At 38.5% G+C, this 12,738-nt stretch overlaps 1 pseudogene; it reads right to left on the bottom strand.

Annotated features, from left to right (window-relative positions):
• Positions 1 to 8,285: 8,285 nt before the first annotated feature.
• Positions 8,286 to 9,149, bottom strand: LOC149005286 (fasciclin-like arabinogalactan protein 14 pseudogene; annotated as a pseudogene).
• Positions 9,150 to 12,738: the final 3,589 nt, after the last annotated feature.

Below are 12,738 nucleotides of genomic sequence, written 5' to 3'. Positions count from 1 at the left end.
GTCAATCATTTCACTAAATCACAATTAACCTTCTCTCAGTCTATCCTTCTCTTCTCAATTTTCTATGTCATTGGTCATTCTAGTCTACAGAATCTATTGCTCTGATACCACCTCTGTCACGACCCCAGTTGTCACAGGCTTGGTGGGGCCCTCATTATGGACATTTAACTAGGGCGCGTGACAGTTCATTCCTTAAAATAAACCTGTTTTTAACTACTAAAACCAGACTAAACATTCTTTAGAACAAACAAACAACCTGTCTGATAATTTGACTCATACACATATGTACACAGTCTAAAGTCCTGTTATACTTACATTTGACCTTACAACAGTACGTTACTAGTAAAGTACATACAGTCTCAAAGAAATATATACATTCACAGTTCATTCAAACTAACATTAGTTGCAACAAAAAGAAAATATTCCCATCTTCAACTTTAAAGGTACTGTCAAGTAGCAGCACCCTTGCCCTTATCGCGTGTCTGAGGACCTGTCAACATTTTCAATAATGAGCTTTATGCCCAAGTAAGCAATATAGACAACCATGTAAGTAAGTCAGGCAGTTCATCATGCATCAATAATCATATAACATCATACATTCCAATTTTTCCTTTCGTTTTCCTTTTCCATTATCCTTTTCCTGCTCATTTTTCCTTTTCTTTTCTTTTTCCTTTTTCCTTTTTCTTTTACTTGCATTTCAGTTATCTGACATTATAGTCTTGTGCCTAGGCAAATCCAGAGGATGCACATATCTCTTCACCACCGAAGTGGCTTCTGTCTCTTCACCACCGAAGTGGCTTCGTCTCTTCACCACCGAAGTGGCTTCAGTCTCTTCACCACCGAAGTGGCTTCGTCTCTTCACCACCGAAGTGGCTTCGTCTCTTCTTCACCACCGAAGTGGCTTCGGTCTCTTCACCACCGGCCCCCGAAGTGGCTTCTAGGCACAAGGCCTTGCACACCTCGTGGATTGCCATCGGCACAGACTCAATCTTTTCACTTTTCGAGTCTTACTTCATGCCTTCCCATTTGGGTACATAAGTACCAGGACTTACAGAAGCCATTACATTTTATTCCTTTTTCTTTTACTCTTTTCATCTTCAATTCCAGTATTGTATTACCATGCTCTGCCCATTTCAATATACATTTTTCATTTCAAGCATCATTTACTATCATATGAGTAAAGCTGGACATAGCTCCATACAAGTCAATCATTTAAACATGACAGCACGATATCATTCAATCTCATCTGAACACAGTTCATGATATTCCATCATTTACATATGAGCACATGATACTTTACATTTACCATGCATAAACATTCTTGCAAATTCATGCTTAACAGTTCAAGAACACTATTAACATTTCATTCAAGCAGTTCAATCACCTCATTAAGTTGTCATCCAATCCCATGCATTTTGTTCAATACACAAACACACATATATCATGCACCTTCCATATATTGCATCAATGAATAAATAAAATAGCTTTTATGTTATCATGTGCATGCTACATATCTATTAAAGGAAACACCCACTTATCATACATAGGTTGGTCAATATTACTTACCTGTCCTGGTTCCATGTGTGTGATTTGACCCTGATTCTGATAAAACCGCTTTCCCTTCGGTATTCCGAACAATTACTGGCTATTTCGAAAGCGTAGGAACCAACGGTAGACTTTCCCCTTTTATTTTATTTTATTTTCTCTCTCCTACTTTCTCTCTCCTCCCCCACGGTTTTCCTCTCTTCTTTCTTGTCTTCCTCTTCTCTCCCCACTCCTTCTCTCTCCTCTAGGCTTTCTCCTCTTTCCTTTTCTCTCCCTCTCTCTCTTCTCCACGTTCTCCCCTGTTCCTCAACTTCACCTCACACACAACTCACCTCTCCCAACTCTACCCTCTCTCTCCTTTAATGACCTCACCCACTTTCTCTTTCTCTTTCTTATGCTAGCTCTCTCTCTCACCTTAACTCCTACACGTTTCTGAAATCTAAAATCTTCAATCTTCTCTTCTGAATCTTCTTTAATGGCTTCTTCTTTTGTTTCCTTCCTTCTCCACTCTTTCTCTCTCCTTTCTTACTCCTCTTCTCTTGCTTCTCCCCTACGCAACAATCCATCTTCCCCTTTAAGTTTCCTTAGTCGGTCCTCTTAAGTCGGTTGGGTAAATAATATAATATATATATAATATATATAATAAATATATATATATATATATATATATATATATATATATATATATATATATATATATATATTATATTTATTATATATATATATATAATACATATATAAATATTAAATGGCTAATGGGCTTTATTATGGGGTTGGATGGGTGGGGGCCCTGTAATATCTTATGCGGGGCCCACTTTCAGGTGCTAATATTCATACCTCTAGGTCCAGAAATTTACGCTGATCATTTCCTCGCTTTCGGTTCAGTCTAATTCCACTGTTGTGGGACCCACAAACGATGTCTGACCTCGACCCAATATCAATTGGATCTAGCCTCATTTAAACTATCATTTAACTATACTCAAATCATTTAATTAAACCGTCAAATCAATTATCGAATCCGTTAATAATCTTAAAGACTGACACATTCACACACGATAATAACATAATAATATAAAAAGACACGGGGCAAAAAAAAAAAAGCCCCCCCGCGGGGCGGGGGCCCCCCCCCAAAAAAATCGTCCATATCGGCCATAATGGCGTGTTCTTGAGGACCCCGGGAAGTTCCTTCGCCATTCGGGTCCTCCAGAACCAGATTATCCTGAAGCGGTTCTTGCTCTATATGGGTTGAGGGGTCAACCACATCCTCGAGGATGCGATTATCCCCGGTATTTTCTTGTTGGAAACGTCCATTAACTCGTCGCACCATGACTTGAAGATTTTGTCGTTCCCACAGACGGCGCCAAACTGATGCGGATCAATTATGATTCTAGATCCGACTGAGCCTCCTCTGGTATCCGGGACGATGAGTCCTGCAAGAAAGGTTAGATGCGGGCCGGCTTGTGTGCCTGGCAGCCGCCTCCGATGGCAAAGTCAGATAATGAACATAGTAAGGACTCGTGCAAAAGCTACACAAGATTATACTCAGAGTGTATTGGCTTACTTACCAAGGGAGTGCGCCCCCTATCTTATACCGTGTAACTTACCTTATGTGTTTTTGGTAAGTCCGCCCGACAGGAGCCATCGTATCTCCTGGGATTATGCCTTTCTGTTATTGGTACCAGCACGGTAGCCGGCGGGGTTGACTTTCTCAACAAGGAAAGACTGCCTTATTTGTTGAGCGTGATGTGCGCTTTGGCCAACACAATCGGTCATGTCCCGATTAGCTGTGGAGCCCCACTCGGGCGTAGCCCGTTGATATAGGAAGAGGGTGCCAATGAGATGACCCGTCTGGATTTGTTCATTAGTCCGGGTTACACCCGGTCATCCGGGTTATACCTGGTTGGGCCGGGTTATACCCGCTTAGGTATAGGCTTCCCGTATCAGCTTGCTACAGATCAAGCAAGAGAATTTCTCAATTTGTTTTTGGTAAACATGATTGCTCAATTCAAAGGTGCTGAAACAAACAGAACTTTATCATATCTCTTGACCAAATGAAAAATTAATTTCCTAGATCAGGAGAATATGATAAAATTGTGAAACTGCTTCAATATATATCCATCACATCCAAGAGAGAGACAGAGTTCAGCTGGTGAAATTCAAGAAACACATTACATGTTCTGAACTGGGGGACAGAGTAATTGGTCTGCATCCTTCATTGATTGCTTGTTCTGCAATGGTGCATAGAGTAACTACTCTGTAGAGCAGATCTTGAAGGGGATTGCAGATCTTGAAGGGGATTATGAATGGGCGAGAGGTGTAATGCCAAATTTATGGGCAATATCTCCATCCATTCACCATTTTGGCTTACTTTATTTTCTTTTATTTCCATTTTTCAGTAGTATCTACTTCACAGAATTACATTTCCATTATAAAGAAATTAAAACCCAGTGCTGACAACCAAAGTTGAGAGATATCTCATGCACTATATTAGTATAGATGACAGAGATGTCCTAGATTTTTGAGATGTTGTACACTTTGCCTGTAAGGTTTTGAGCTTGATAGTTCCTTCCAAATCAAACTGCCTTAACCTAAATGCAATCCAAATCTAGAGGACCAAAATTTGCACGTAGAAACCCAGGTAGGGTTCTCAACTTAGATTAGGACTGTTTCTTGCCAGGGGAGAAGCCATATTATATTCTCTGCCATTTCTTGAAGCACAAAAAATGTTGTCTCCATGCGTCCAAGACAAACACAGAGACTTTTGCTCCAGATCCACGGAGTACATTATTTTGTTCGCTGCAATGGATACTCCACTTCTACTCCTCCTCTCTTTATCTTCATTGGTATCTCTTTTAAGAAAAACAACAGAATCGAAACTCAGACAGCAGTAAACAGAACGCTAAAACCAGAATGATGAAAATTCTAAGGAGGGAATGGTTGTGAGCTACTTATTTCTCAGGCTTCTATCAGCTGACTTCAAATTTGAACGGTGCTAGGAAATGGAAGTTATTGAAGTTTCACATTTGGAATGATAAATGAAATACTGTTTGGTTTTTTATTAAAACTCTATATTAAGTTTCAAAATTAGTTTTTTGCATTTCTTTTATTTAATTATTTTGTTAGTATATGGGACCCATGAGGTAAGGGTGGTAATGAGGCACCATGAGTAAAGGAGGCCCTTCATGACCTTGGTTATGAGGCTCTTCATGATATTGGTCATGGGTCTTAATGGTCTTGATCATAGTGGTGTGGTGGGGTTACTTGAAGGGTGGAATTTACTTCAATTCTAACTCTTGACCATCAATTCTCATTTCAACTTCATAACCATTCATGGCCATTACCATGAGTGGGGTTGAGGTTATTGAATGGCTTAAATCCAATTCATTGCCTTAAGAATCCTAAGGGGTGTAAGGTGAGGTTTGAGCCTATATAAACCTAACACTTCCTTGCATGTAGTGTGCAAAAAGAGGCACTCCTCACTCACATTATTTGTTTTACAAAGTTCATTTCTTTCTTAAGTTGTCTAAGTGTTGTGCTCTAGCTTTTGGCTCCTTGAAGGGACTAAAAGAACTACCTCATCTTCTAGTTGGAGGTTGTTTTATCTTGGAGGTGGTGGTGCGAAGAACCCTTGGTAGTAGGGTGCATCAATTACCTTAAAGACAACACTCAAGGTGTGACTCAACCTCATCGATCGGTGGTTCATTCGGTTGCAACTTCAAGCTCTTCGGATTTGCTAAAAATCTTCATCTCTCAATTGTATTGCAATTTCATTTTTGTGTGTTTGAAGAATTTGTAATACAATTACCCCCAACAAGTTTAAGGTAATTGATTCTGAAAGATTCTATGGCAAGTCTTGGAGATGGCGATTTGAACAAAGATGAGAACAACACCATTGAGGTTATTGATGGAGTTAACACCGGAGGGGATCCTTCAAACAAGACCGTTGAAGGCAACATCAACAAACAAGGAGACAACACATTCTTTGGGATGGTAAGTTAGGTCATAGTAGTGTGAAATATATCACCAAACTATGCAAGTTAGGGATGATCACCGATAAGGTGGAATCTCCCAAGGACAAGTGTAAAACTTGTGTGGGGCTAAGTTAACCAAAAGGCCTCACAGGACTATGGATAAAAAGAGTGATCTCTTGGAATTGATCCATAGTGACTTATGTGACTATAAGTTATACGAGTCAAGGAGATGAAACAATTATGTTATCACCTTCATAGATGATCATTCTAGATATACCATGGTATATTTGCTCAAATCAAAGGATGATGCCAGAAAGGCATTTATATCTTACAAAACGGAAGTTGAAAATCAACTTGACAAGAAGATTAAAAGACTTGGAACTGATAGAGGGATTGAGTATTTTAGTCTTAATAAGTTTTGTGAGGAAAATGGAATTATCCATGAAACGACCGCTCCTTACCAACCGAAGTCAAATGGGGTAGCGAAAAGAAAAAATAGATCTCTTAAAGAGATGATGAACTCCATGTTGTTGAGTTCTAATGTACCTCTTGATATGTGGGGGAAGGCATGTTGACATCTTGTAATCTTTCAAAAAGAATAAGGTGTACAATGGTAAAAGGAGGCATATACGCCTTAGACACAATCTTGTGTGACAGTACATAGATGAAGAAATGATAGCTATCAATTATGTGAAGTCAGAAAGGAATCAAGCTGACATGTTCACAAAGGCTATGTCTGTCAAAAACTTGTGTATTGCATCCACAGGAAGGGGTTAATGGCTAATCCTCGGGTCACATGATGGATACCCTACATATGTGAAGAGGTTAAATACCTAAATTAGGTTCAAGGGGTACAAACAAAGTCATGGGAGGACCGGTTCAGTACTACTATTTATAATTATTTCATTCTAGGGTGTAGATGAAGGTAATAGTACTACCACAAGAGTAAGGTTGAGCGAAGCTTTTAATTAGTCTAATCTCAAGGAATGTGGGGGTGTGTTAGTTGTGGTGCAAATCAGAGACTAACCTAAGTAGATGTAGGTGGTTTGGCCGCCGCCAATGAGAACTTATAGGCTAGTTCTCTAAACATTCATGAATCCAGGATAAGGGACATGGCTGGTTCAAAAGTCCAATGTGTAATATAAAAGGTAGCTCCAAAAGTCGACCTTTAGGACATGGATGATGGGATGATCAGCTACACTAATGAGGAAAGGTTCAAGGAGTCTGATTCTACCCGTACTCTGTAGCGTGACTCATTAGACCTATTGTAGGTTCAAGTCCGAAAGACACCTACAATAATGTGTCCTTTAGTGCCTAATAAAGTTACAACATGAGTCATTTTTTGCAATTTTGAAACTTGTGGGGGGATTGTAAGGTTTTTTATTAAAAATCTATATTAAGTTTCAAAATTAGTTTTTTGCATTTCTTTTATTTAATTATTTTGTTAGTATGTGGGACCCATTAGGTAAGGGTGGTAATGAGGCACCATGAGTAAAGGAGGCCCTTCATGACCTTGGTTATGAGGCTCTTCATGATATTGGTCATGGGTCTTAATGGTCTTGATCATGGTGGTGTGGTGGGGTTACTTGAAGGGTGGAATTTACTTCAATTCTAACTCTTGACCATCAATTCTCATTTCAACTTCATAACCATTAATGGCCATTACCATGAGTGGGGTTGAGGTTATTGAATGGCTTAAATCCAATTCATTGCTTTAAGAATCCTAAGGGATGTAAGGTGAGGTTTGGGCCTATATAAACCTAAGACTTCCTTGCATGTAGTGTGCAAAAAGAAGCACTCCTCACTCACATTATTTGTTTTACAAAGTTCGTTTCTTTCTTGAGTTGTCTAAGTGTTGTGCTCTAGCTTTTGGCTCCTTGAAGGGACTAGAAGAACTACCTCATCTTCTAGTTGGAGATTGTTTTATCTTGGAGGTGGTGGTGCGAAGAACCCTTGGTAGTAGGGTGCATCAATTACCTTAAAGACAACACTCAAGGTGTGACTCAACCTAATCGATCGGTGGTTTGTTCGGTTGCAACTTCAAGCTCTTCGGATTTGCTAAAGATCTTCATCTCTCAATTGTATTGCAATTTCATTTTTGTGTGTTTGAAGAATTTGTAATACAATTACCCTAACAAATACTATTTCTCTTTATGGGCATCTCTTTTCAAAAAAACAACAGAATGGAAACTCTAGCAGCACTAAATAGAATGCTGAAAACCAGAGTGATGAGAACGCTTTTATGTATATTTATCTCTATTGACTGGTCAAGAAGAGTTGAGTGATGTATTGTTGGGTTTAACTATACACCATGCAATAAAATCAACTTGTAAATGCAGTGGATTTACATTGCTGTTGCTTAAATGACAATTTGTGGTTGATGGCATTGTGGCTCCTTTTTGTGGTCTTCAAGTCTGAAAGCAAGGGACCACAAATTTGGTTGAGACTGTACAAGAGGTTTTGCTTCAAAATATATTAATACTAAGAATGAAGCGATGTTATTGTCATGGTAAAATTCTTAAAACAATAAAAAAAAAAAAAATTCAAACTTCACTGTAGTATAATAATAGTGAAAGTCTACCAAAAAAAAAAGAGTATAATAATAGTGAGAGTTCAGCAGTTCAGCCCATTGAGAGCTTGAATTGAGAGCTTGAATTGGAAAAAAACAAAGAATTTGATCTAACTATAGGTTTTGACTTTTATTTTTTTTGGAATGAGGTTCATCCGGGCCAGCTTGCACATAATTCTCCTATCTTAAGATCATCAACATTACATAGCAAACCATGTGGCCACACCAATCACAATGGCACCCGCTAAAGAGTGAACAGTCTTTCCTTCACCTGTCGAACCGTTCAACTCAGAAGGTGACTCAGCATTCGGTGTCTCGGAAATCAGTGCAGGGGGAGACGCTGCCGGAGTATCACTTGGTGCCGGTGCATCACCAGTTGGAGCTTCAGCAGATGGTCCTTCAGCCTCATCATCAGATGGTGCAGGAGCCTCTACAGGGGATTCAACCGGGTCCTTAGATGGGCCTTTATGGCCTTTATGGGCCTTTGGTGCATGGGCTGGAGCAGCAGCAGATGTTTTATTAGGAAGCCGTAAGGTCTCAATGCTCTCAGGATCAATAGGTGCTGAGATCTGCAACACTGAAATGCTGTAGGGCTGAGAAGCTACCAATCGTACAAGCTTGGAATCAAGTGGTGAACCCCTCACGGCAGAGCCAAAGGCAATGAAATGATCGGAAATCTTAGTGACATTCAAGAATCCAAGCCTGCCAATGGATTGGCCTGTAGATTGGAATAAGGTGGTGAGGAGGGTTGACTTCTTTGAGAGGTTGTCAAGCTTGGGAGGATCATAGTAGTCAAGAATAACATGAAGCATCATGATTCTCCTCAACACATCATCTGGTTTCCCCATTATTCCAGAGATCTTGGAATTTTCGACGGCGAGAACCGTGATAGTTTGGCGACTGTTAATCTCTCTTACAAGATCGGTTTCATTTAGAAGTCGGCTGAAGTTACTGAACTCTGGGTAATTGCCAAGAAGCCTTGTGATGTTGAAGGCATTTGCATGAGAAAAGAGAAGGAAAAAAGCAAGGATAACCAAAGAGAAGCTGGAGCACTTGGGATCCATATTCTCTTTCGAGTTACTGGAGAATGGAGTTATTTGATATAACAATGACGAAGAGGAATGGTAGAAGGTGTAGGATCTTATAGTGGGTGTTTTATCTAAAGATAGGGTTCAAAGTTGCAACCGAAGTACTACTGTATGGTTGTGTTTTATGTTTCATCCTTCATTGCCACCCTAGATGCCACCTCACTACATTCAACCACCTGCATTGACATGGTTGCATGATGTATGCACCCTTAATTATCATATCACGTCATGTTTACACCATGCATGCATGAGTTATTGACCAGTTAGGATCTTTTCCCTTTGTGATCCTTCTTCACTACTATTGCATTGGACTGTTCAGCAAGATTTTCAGCCGTCAGATCACATTTTTTGGTCGAGATTTCGATCTCGACTGTTGAGAATTTAACAGTCCACTTCCTCTCGCTAAACAGTTCAGTACATTTATAGTGATGAACTGAAACAATTTATTTGCTCCCTTTGATGATAGTTTATAACAATGCTCCTCACCTTCTCCACCACATCATGAGATTGATGGATTTCTAGCCAAACTACTAGCAAGGGTTCGATGTTGCTACTGGCATGTAATTTGTTTGATAGGTTTTCACCACAAACCATTCTTGGCCGTGAATAGACTAAGGGCCCTTTCGATATTAATTCTCATTTTTATTCTTATTTTTTGATAATTTTAATATGTTTCATTTTCAATTTAAAACCTATTTTACTCCTCAAAATCCATAACAACTTTTTGTCTATTATGGATTCTTGATTCAAAACTCATTCTATTCATTTTTGTGCAAGCCGCATAAAATTCAAATGCAAATTAAGGTGATAATGGTAAACATACATTATTTTTATGAGAACCTTATTGTTGTTGCAAAATCCTATTCGGTTCATCGAACGTGCAAACTTGCAATAAACGTACTCGACCGGGGTGGTTGAGTATCGTCTCCAACGAGCAAGTCAATTCTCTCTTTATGCACCGAGCAAACTTACTTTTAAATCTTCAAGCTACTGGAATAACTCAAGAATGCATCCCTCATAATGGTGAAGACGCTGGTATTTATAACTGTTTGGGATCAGTTACCTGTTGTTCTCTATGTTAGAGTCATAGTAGAGTTCCTTCACTATCTCTTTGGAGTTAGTTGATCTTCATATGAAATTGGGTTGATAGGATTTGGTATGGACTCTTCGTCCTATCTTCATGGAGTCTCCTTCTTATCTTTAGTATAAAAGTGGATTGTGACTCAAAGACTTGGCGTGTGGTCTGCTTGATTTAATCTTGATTTGTCAAACAGTCGTTCAATCTAGTCGGACTACTTGGTTCAAGAGGTTCGACCACAACACTATTATTTCAGATTTTTCTCACTCCCAAACTTGTATAGTATATTCTCAATTCTCATTATTATTTTTTATTAACTTTTTTATTTTGTCGTACCAAACTTATTTTTCATTCCATATTCTATTATGGATGAAAGTTGGCAAACCATTTTTCGTTTTTGGCAAAACTATAAATTCTTAGATTCATTTCTCTAAATACACAAAATAGAGAATGATAATTGATACTAAAATAAAAAAGAGCCTAAATTTCATATTTATGAGATCATTGTATTGTATCATTGTATGTCACTGGAAATAGCAATGATTTTAGAATATAATATAATTCCATATGGTATAAGAGGTACAATAGAATCTAGCTAATAATTTTTTTTTAATACTACATGTAGTATAAGGAGGAGGTATCTATACACACATTATTCGTTGACCATTTAGTCTGCAGTGACATTATTCAAAAAATCCTTGGGAAATAGTGTTGTAAATATGTTTAAAATTTTATAAATATTTATTCTAATTGTGTCTTTTATCCATGGTTTTATTTAGTCCCACATCGGGTTGAGAAGATCTGATTATGTGGTTTATATATTATAAGAGCCCATGTATTATTAATTTGCCTAAACCCTATAGTGACCCTGCCATATATATATATATATATATAAACCCACTACTGGGTGAATACGTGGAGATGCCATTTGAGTGGCACCATCTCCTGTAGGGAGGTCAGCTGGAGGTACCTTGTTGAAGAGAGTTGAGCTGAAACTGGAAAGCCCACTACTGGGTGAATTCGTGGAAATGCCATTTGAGTGGCACTCTCCTGGTAGAGAGGTCACTGGAGGTACCTTGTTGAAGAGAGTTGAGCTGAAAGGTACCCTCACAGCCTTACCCTTTCACCCACAGCCTTTGGGGCTCTATATAAACTCAATTTCGTGCTCATTCTTGACACACAGAATTCCTCCTCCTCTCTCTCTCTCTCTCTCTCTCTCTCTCTCTCTGTGTCATTCTGTTAAGCAGCAGTGAACATAACCTAATTATACCTTGAGTAAACCTTTCTAGGGTGCAACCTTAAAGGTTTGGGCTGACTGATGTTGGGGTGAAGACACTTTTATAACCCGTATTGCACAATTCGGAGTGTCTAAATACCTTAAAGAAAGTACTTCATGTACGTTTCAGCTCTAAAGGAGTATTGTGATTACAACAACAGTTCTGGTGTGCGTGCAGATCCCTCAATCGTTTACAACAAATAGCACGAATTGTTTTGATCATAACTAAAGAGTATATTTGAACAAGCCTACAGAGAAAGTGACAGATTCAGAAGACAACAGAATGATTCAATGGGTTGCACCAAAGGAAGGCTTCAAAATAAATATCGACGATTCTTGTCTTTTAATGATGCTTCTAAAAATCAACCTAGTTATGGTGAAATCATGAGAGATAATTTGGGCTACATGATTTTCTTTTTTTATTAAATATGTGGAAAACAATCGGCAACTGTAGCAGAGGCAATGGCGGTAAGGTTAGCATTAATACGAGCAGAGGATTTGGGTATTTCAAATGTTATTGTTGAAGGTGACAATTGGTATGTTATAGATCTTCTTATTCATCCTCATCAAGAACCATACTGGAAAATTAAGCCCATTATATACAACAATAGAGCCTTAGCAAATGGGTTCGATTCAATCCAATTTACTCATACTCTACAAGAAAGAAAAATGTAGTATGTGGTGATGTCTCGTACATATCAGTGTGCTCGATTTTGAGCATTATGTACCAAATAGATGCTCAAGATAGAAAGAATAGAAAATATTAGCGATCAATCAGATTGGAATCTTAATCCAATGTTGTATTTTCACGTGTAGTCATGATCGCATCTCCTTTTGTTGGTTGCAATGTATTGATTAGTCGAGAACCGACTGTGCAAGTTAAAGGATTCAAAATGCATGCATTATTGGGAAATAAAAATTTGATCAACTAGCTCCTTGATTTTGGTGTAAAGCATCAACCGTAGCTATATAAGGTATGCAATTTCATTTTAGATTCTTTTTTTTCTTTTTTCTTTTTGGTACAAAGGGGCTTTATTAAGCCAGGAAATGGGGATATTAATATGTCTCAGCAAGAGTCAAACCCACGACCTCTTCACTTAGAGGTGTTGGTTTCACCACTAAAACAGCTTTGTGTTGACTCCATTTTAGATTCTTTATTCCTCTTCAAAAGCAAGATAAAGTATTCAAACCACAAGAATCACCAGTGTCAC

The sequence above is a fragment of the Hakea prostrata genome, chromosome 9 (assembly GCF_041222555.1).
Source record: "Hakea prostrata isolate BN-2017 chromosome 9, UWA_Hpros_2, whole genome shotgun sequence".
NCBI classification, from domain to species: Eukaryota; Viridiplantae; Streptophyta; class Magnoliopsida; order Proteales; family Proteaceae; genus Hakea; species Hakea prostrata.
This window is presented reverse-complemented; position numbering and strand designations above follow the sequence as displayed.